We start from the raw sequence: 7,882 nt of genomic DNA, 5'->3' as shown, positions 1-7,882 counted from the left end.
CGGAGCCCGTACTTGCTGTGCTCAGCTCCGTGAGGCCTGCGGGGGGGGATGCCCCCACCCCACGGCTTTAGAAAAAGCCAAGAGAGCCCCGTACAAAAAACACACTTTTCCCTCCTCGGTCCCACCGGCCACGCTCCCCGTGCCGGCAGCCCGGCACCTGCCCAGCCCACCTGAGAGCTGTTCTTCTCTCCGATGCTGTGCGTGTCTATTTCCGAAGCTCGGGTCGTGTCTTGCGGCGTCTGTGAGCGAGGTGGGCTGGAAGGCACACAGGAGGGAATGCCAGAAATCACGGGATGTTAACATGCTTTCTGTCGTGAGAAGCGAAGCCCCCCCGGGCCCGGGACCGGCTCCTCAGAGAGGAAGCACGGGCGCCAGCACCCACGTCTCCCCTCCACCATCCCTGCTCCCCTTTGGCCCAGCCTGGCGGGTGGAGGGGAGCCAGTCCCGGGGGGTGGGGGGTGGACTCGGCAGGCCCCTCTCTCCGGCTCCGAGCTCCGAGGCCCAGCCCGAGGGCACCTGACCTTTGCTTTCTGACTCAGCCGCGCCCTCTGCAGCTTGCCAGGACGCGCCGGGGCAGAGGCACGGGGACTGGCTGCGCGCCACGTCCCCGCCGGCTTTACCGCGGGCCCTCCACACACCAGGCCCCCTCCCTCCCACCGGAGGGCCAGGCTCCCGCGAACCGGGGGGAGCGGGGGGGGGCACTCTGGGATTTGGCCCGCACGCAGGATGAACCAGCACCGGAACAGACGTGCTTATTTACCCACCTGTCACAGTGAGAGCTCTTCGAGCTACTCCGTCCAGACTCATGCTGGGCATCCAGCAGTATTTTTTCCAGGTCACCGTTATAAATAGAAACAGAGGCTGGAACGCTGCTCCCGTTCCCGTTATTGCTGAAGTGCAGTTCCACCCAGGAGCCTGATGGAGACACAGAAGGGCACAGTTGGGATTTTCTGCCCACTGCGGAGCCTAGTCCTGACAGACAACCAGCCCGCCCTTCCATGTCTAAGAAGCGCCGGGGACACACAACAGGCCGACTCCTTGAAACTTGCCAAAACACACCCCTGGCGCCCATCTCCGGCAGGTGCATCCCAGTGGCTGGCCTGGCCTCACCCTCCCAGGGACCCGAGGCCGGCCCCTGGCACCCAGACACTCCTCTGCGGGTCTCCTGCCATTCATGGACACCAGACAGGTGCCTGGTAACCTGCTGGGCCAGCAGAGTCCAACAGACCGCAATGCTTTTCTCCCACTCAACTTCTAGAAGAAAAAGGGCTTCAACAAGAGCTTAAGAGATTTAAGTTTTTTTAAAGGTTTGTACTATCTCTTATCTACTTATTTCCACACCAGTGTCACATTCTGATCCTGAGGCCCCACGAAACTCGTCTCTGCTATTCTGTATTTACTTCCCTTCGAAGCCAGATGAACATACTCTGCCTAGAACAAAGGTAATTTCTCACCGATCATGACTGACCGGAACAAGCCATCCCCCACGTATTCAATTAGCCACATCTTCACAGAAGAAGTCAGCCTTCTTGCCTGAACTAAAAATTGACAATTGCTATCCATCCCAAAGTGCTTCTACCCAGATTTTGTGGATTCAGAGAGCTGTCTTGGCACCAGATCATCTGCTTACCAAAATAGAACCTAGCACCTACCGCCCCCGACCCACCACCACGCCCCCCAAGTGAAGCCAGCGTCTTCGGCGAGGCTGCTCTCTGGCTCGCCCACCGCCCGACCTCAACACTGCCCTGGGCGCGCCGTGCTGCACGGCGGAAGCCTGCTTGCTAGGAGGGACCCCCCTCACACACACGTCAGCACCCCAGTCAGGGGCCCGGCAAGGACTGGTTGGGGAGCAGCGGTCCACTGGGGAGGCCGACGGGTGGGAGGCTCAGGAGCAGTCCTGGCCCGTCCCGAAGGGTGGATGCGCCCCTACACCAGACATCCCGAGTGCCCTGCAGCAGCGGGCCTGGCACAGCTGGGGGCGGGGGGGGACCCAACCGCAACGCCCGATGGGGCTGGACTCGGGGGCCCGCCAAGTGCTCGTGGACGAGCACACCGCGTGTTGGGGCTGCGGCCAGCACGCACCGACGGCTCCGCCTCCAGCTGTCCGTCCGTTAGGTTCGTGGCAGCAACCGCTGGTGCTTCCGACTGCTAGAGGTTTTGTTAAGGCTGACTTACTTGCGAGGCAGAGACCGCGTGCACCCGGAGGGACCGTGACCATGACCTGAGCTGAAACCAAGAGTCAGACGCCTAGCCAAGTGGGCCACCCCGGCGCCCCCGTAACTGCTCATGTTTCATGGTGGCCACACTCTCGTTTCTGTCAACAGACCCAGGAGCAGGACTGCAGCCAAAAGTAGTCGCACGTGTAGATGCAGTGGTATTAGGAAAGGCCTGCCCTCTGACACAGCTGAACCAAGGTATGGTCCTCCCAATAAACCAGTCTTTAAATTTAGCCATTCTGTGACGGTGTCTTGTGTGGTTTATTTTACATTTCTCTGATTTCCAATGGAACTGGCCATCTTTTCCTATGTTTACTGGCCATTTGGACAGCATCTTTTTACATTAGCTGTTCAAGGGGCGCCTGGGTGGCTCAGTCGGTTGAGCGTCCACTCTTGGTTTGGGCTCAGGTCATAATCTCAGGGTCCTTAGATCGAGCCCTGCGTCAGGCTCCATGCTCAGCGGAGAGTCTCCCTGAGATTCTCTCTCTCGCTCTGCCCCTCCACGCACTCTCTGAAAGAAATAATAAATTAGCTGTTCAAAAATCTCTTACTCTTTCTGTAGGAGTTCAATATTCAAGACACAAGCCTTTCTTCGTCTGAACATGCTGCAAGTAACTTTCCCTGTGGCTTGCCTTTTCAGGTTTAAGGTCATGTTCTAATAGAAGGCTTCGATTTTAATTCACAGTTTCTATTTCTTCCTACTCTGTGGCCATGGAGACCTGTCTGGTGGGGACCCTCACGCAGATCTGGGTTTAATGAGCCTGGGTTCAGTCTGTGCACGTGGTCCCAAACGGGTGAGGTTTTCCCTGCCGACAGCCAGCTGCCCGCGCTCACTGACCGGACTGCCCTTGCCCCCCCCCGTGCCGTGCACTTCCTGTCAGTAATCAAGCTGGCGACGTGTGCAAGTCTGTTTCCGAGCACAAGACAGACAGTTTCTGTTTTGTGTCACAGGTCTATGTATTCCAGCACCATCTGTTAGAGGCCACTCTGGTGGCCTACGGCGGGACGGGCAGGGGGAAGGCGGCCTATGCGGACAGAAATGCAGAGACCAGAGACACGCAATGAGCCACGTTCGTAGCTAACTGTCTTACAACTCTCGTGACCCAGAACTGCCCCTCTGCTGACACCAGCACGGCCCCGCACACCACCGGGCGATCTCCAACACCGTGCGGGCAGCAGCGACGGAGCCCCCGCTCCGCTCCACCACGTGGGCCGAAGCACCAGCAGGCCTCCAGCTTCCCAGCACGCCAAGCGGGCATCTCTTCGGAGTCCTGACCTGCCCTCGGTTGTTGCCTGCATAGGTCACCATCAGAAAAAAGCAAATCGAAGACCCTGCCACTCAGCTTCCCTCAGCCTCCCAGTCAGCTGACAAAACGATCACACAAGCTCTCTGGTTAGCACAAGGCTTCTCTCCTGAGCGTCTCCAGTGCTTCACGCTGGCCCGGCCCGCACGAGGAGGCCCGGCTGCAGGGACCTCAGGCGTCCCACACCCAGCGTCCCCGACACGGCGCCCGGCTCTCCACCACCTCCCACCACCTCCGGTGCCACCCGACCCCGAGGCATCATGCTGAAAGCTCTGGCGCGGAGTCCGGGGCCACTGGGCCAGCCAGGAGGCCAGCTCGGCACGGTTCCACCCTCCTAGGCTCCACCTGTCACCGACACCGGGCCTGGCTCCACTTGTGACACGCAATGGGGGGGGCGTCGTGCAGGGGCTCAGTCCCACCGGCACCCAAGCCGGAGCGGCTCCGCACACGCAGTCCCAGCGCACGGCGGCTCTGAGCAGCTGCCGCGGGCTGTCCGGGCCCCCCACGCTCCCGCCGCAGACCACCCGCAGACCACCCGGCAGGGGCCCTACGACACCTGGCCGGTGCGGGAACTCCCCAGGACGACCCACAGAACTCAGGAGGGCACTTCACGTCCACCTACCCGTTACCAGGCAGAATACACTCAGGAAGAGCCCACTGGGGAAGCCCCGCAGGACCGGCTCAGGAAGGCGGCTCGTTCAACGCACCTGACCCTTGCTGTGTGAAGGTTTTCTAACCCATCTCCAGCCCCTCCCACCCCTTGAGGGGGGTGTCCGCCCTCTTACCCCACCCCCCAAGTCACCTCACTACCAGACACCGTGTTCCAAAGGGGCCCCTCACAAAAGGGGCTCTTGATCAATAACCCACTAGTATCACTCAAGAAATTCCAAGGGTTTTTGGAGCTCTGTGCCAAGAAGAAGGGAAAAAGATCACATACGAACATTTTTTTAAGCAGATGTAACTGGAACACCTAGGGGCTCAGTCAGTGTGTGCAACTCTTGATCTCGGGGTTGTTGAGTTCACACTTCGTGTTGGGTGTAAAGATTACTTACAAATAAAATCTTCAAAAAAATTAAAAAATAAATATATAATTAACATGTAACACTATTAGATGCAGGTACGTATTTTCTGTTACATCACAAGGGCCAACTTAAGACTCCAATGAGACAAATTCATGTTTTTTAAAAATCACATCCTAAAAAGCCCTAAGCATCCTGAGAAAGTAAAAAATCCCATTCTGGACTGTCTATAGCTTTGAGTCCAAAGCTGTATTCCAAGAATGATTTACCAGGACGAGTGTTTTATTATTAACCTGCAACAACTGAGCAGGAAGCGTACTTCCTGGCAAGGGAACACAGGGCTGGCTATTCCTCCCACTACATCACGCGAGCATTAAAATCACTCATCTTTTTAAGCAATAAAGGTGGGGATGGAAAGGGGGGGATTAAGGTGGCTTTGCGACCTCAGAATCACCACTTACCAAGTAACTTGGGATAACCAAAGAGACAGACCGCGGTGTTACAGACCCAAGGCAAGCCCTCCCTCCTAACTGCACGTCCCTCTCCATGCCGTCTCCCCCCCCACAGAGCAAGGCCACGTCCCATCTCTCCACAAGTCAGACACCCAAGTGCCCAGCACAGCCCCTGCCTCCCCTGTGACAGAGGACAGCGACTTCCCTGGCCCCAGCGCCTGCTCCACATCCAGGCAAGTGTTTGTCTCCAGCCCCACAAGGAAGGCCACCCCACTGCGTGGCCCTGGCGGGTGTGGAGAAGGCCCGCCCAGCGCTCTGAAAATTCTGGTCTGGAATGCTGATGCAGAATCCCAGCCCATGGATGTTTTGAAAAAGTTGTAATGGCGATGTTGGGCAGCCAGGGTGGGAGAGAGCACTGATGAGGGGAGCGGCAGGCATCCCAAGAAACTTCCGGACGGCGGGATGAAAGTCAACAGAGGGGTGCTGGTTCCGGAGCAGGCTTCTTCCCTGGGAGAGGTGGGTTTTATTTATGAAATTGCAGGTGCTAAAAGCTTTCTATAAACACAATCGTTATTTACAAGTAAATAAAACAGTGTTTTAGAAAATAATAAATAACAAAAGCTTCTCAAGTTAGGTGAGACAGGAACAAGTGAGACCTGATGAACCCATAAGTTTGAACTTCAGGGTCGAAACGGGGTGGAGCACTCAGGATCCCGGTTCCCAACGGGGTGGTTTTTCCTCCACCGGTGGTTCGGGAGGTGCACCAGGCCCCCGCCGTCGGAGATGTTGTCATTCAGGCTCCCAGCATCCCACTGGCCCTTCATCGTACAGGTCGCCTCCCCTCTTTTCCACTTAGCCTCTGGGCCGCACAGTGACCATCTGTGAGATGTGAGGGTTGGGCTAGGATCCAGCTGGCTGAAACCCCTTCACTGTCCAACTTCTCGATCCTCCAATTTCCCTTCAAAAGAAATTCAGTTTTTCTCTTCAGACACCTCTGCCCACGGTGGGCTGCCTGCGACAACCAAACCGTGGGGCTGGCTGCAGAGAAAGCATGGAGGGGAGGGGGCTGTCTCGGAGCAAGGCGGCGGGCACCTTACTGAAGGCTGGCACTCACGAGCAGCTCGGCGTCATGCTCAGGGGTCCCGCGGGAAGTCAGTGGTGCAAGCCCCTCCCTGCGGTACGGACACCATCAGCACACAACTCCCTCCCCCACCCGGACCGAGGCAGGTGTAGGTCTAAGAGGGGTAGAAAAGCACACACGGTATCCTGCTCGACAACAGCTCAAACAGGACGGACCAGGGGGCAAAAAGGGACCAGTTCTGCTCTTGCCTCCTCAGGGAGGATATTGTCTGCAGGCTGGGCTCACCCGGGCTTGCTCAGTACTTGGTTCAAATATAAACAAGAGGTAATCAAATCAGGACAGACGGGGGACAAGCACTGCCTCAGCCAGGAACCAGGCCGGATTCACATTTCTCAGGGCAGCAGTGAGGCCCCACGTGACGTGACGCAGGCGACTCCACCCACGGGCCGAGGCCGAGCTGCCCTGCAGCACGTACGCTCCAGAAGGGCCCAGAGGAGCCTCAACGCGAATTTCCACTCAGTATGTAACCATCTTTTTATAGAATAGGCAAAACACAGGAACAGATCTTTTCACTCAGAAGCTGGCAATTTTGTATGGCCAATGACTCAGCAGTTTGGGGTCAGTCAAGGAACGGAGAGCTGAGCCCCCCTCAGGAGGACTCAGAACCACCGCAGAGACTAAACCCCAGGCTGTGAGTAAGACACAGTGCTGGGGAAGTAGCGTGATAATTAGAAAAAGGATGATCCTAAGGCAAAGAGTCCATACAACTGTATCTTACAGAAGAGACAGAAAATTTAAACCCTTAATGTGTTTATCTGTTTCAAAGAAAATCAGTCGATGTAGAATTTTAAAGAGCTTACAGAACTTTTAAAAAGTGGTTGGTTACACACAGCATGAGACTCCGTCTTGCCCAGTAAAATCATGTTAAGGAACAAGAAAGATAATTAGCAGCTCACTAGATTTTTCTGAATAGAAGGGTTTTAACAGTCCTAATGAGCTGAAAAATTCACTCCCAAAGGTTTGAACAGCCCTCTCCAAAGCTTATTTACACGCTCATTTTGCTTACTGAACTTCTGCTTCAGAGAATACAAAGGTCGTGGGTCAGCGGGCTTCTCCGGGCCCCGGGGATCACTCCAAGGGGCCCGGAGGACAAGGCCTGGGTAGCGGCCCTCCTGAGGCAAGACCCCAAGGCTGCCGCCCCCTTGGCTGTGCAAGTGAGCAGCGCCCGGGCGGTCTGGGCCCGGCTCTCTGAAATGCAAAGGAGGGTCTGCAGATCCACAAACTGCAGGCGCAGGGCGGGGGGCAAGCGCCTGCTCAGGAGCCCTGCATGGACTGGGACGGTGTCCCTCTGCTTGTATTTTTAACCCAGAAATCAATTTCCAGCTCTGTTTGGAATGACCGGCTAGTACAAGTGGAACCTGAACTTAAAAAAAAAAAACAAAAAAAACAAAAACCCTACTACCTGCCGATACCATTTTTTAAGCTGCTTATCTTACACTAAAGAGGTGGCTGGACCTGAGCCCCGCACCACGAGCAACCCCCTTCATCCTTTCCTTCCTCCCAAGGATGGCCTAACGGTCCCCACGGACAGGATAATGGTTTAAATCTGAGGACCACACGATTCTACCTGAACCACCCTGGCTTCTCGCGAAAACCAACACTGAAGCACCGGATAGGGAATAAAACGCGGCCTTTAAGGAGCTATGCGGACACAGGAGGCTGGGACTTAAGGCAGGACGGCCAGTCGCCGATCGGAGTTGAGGCCTGTTGGTGGGATCCAACCTGCGTCCCGGCCCGCGAGCCCCCCCCC

General features: G+C 56.3%; 1 long non-coding RNA gene across 1 annotated transcript; it reads right to left on the bottom strand.

Annotated features, from left to right (window-relative positions):
• Positions 1-81: 81 nt before the first annotated feature.
• Positions 82-2,098, bottom strand: LOC116629568. Its single transcript, XR_004298786.1, has 3 exons — positions 2,083-2,098; positions 765-915; positions 82-255 (listed from the first exon to the last, which is right to left on the bottom strand). It is a non-coding gene; the product is annotated as an uncharacterized LOC116629568 (long non-coding RNA).
• Positions 2,099-7,882: the final 5,784 nt, after the last annotated feature.

The sequence above is a fragment of the Phoca vitulina genome, unplaced genomic scaffold, assembly GCF_004348235.1.
Source record: "Phoca vitulina isolate PV1807 unplaced genomic scaffold, GSC_HSeal_1.0 scaffold1473, whole genome shotgun sequence".
Taxonomy (NCBI): domain Eukaryota; kingdom Metazoa; phylum Chordata; class Mammalia; order Carnivora; family Phocidae; genus Phoca; species Phoca vitulina.
The sequence above is the reverse complement of the archived record's forward strand: the minus strand, read 5'-3'. Positions and strand labels throughout refer to the sequence as shown.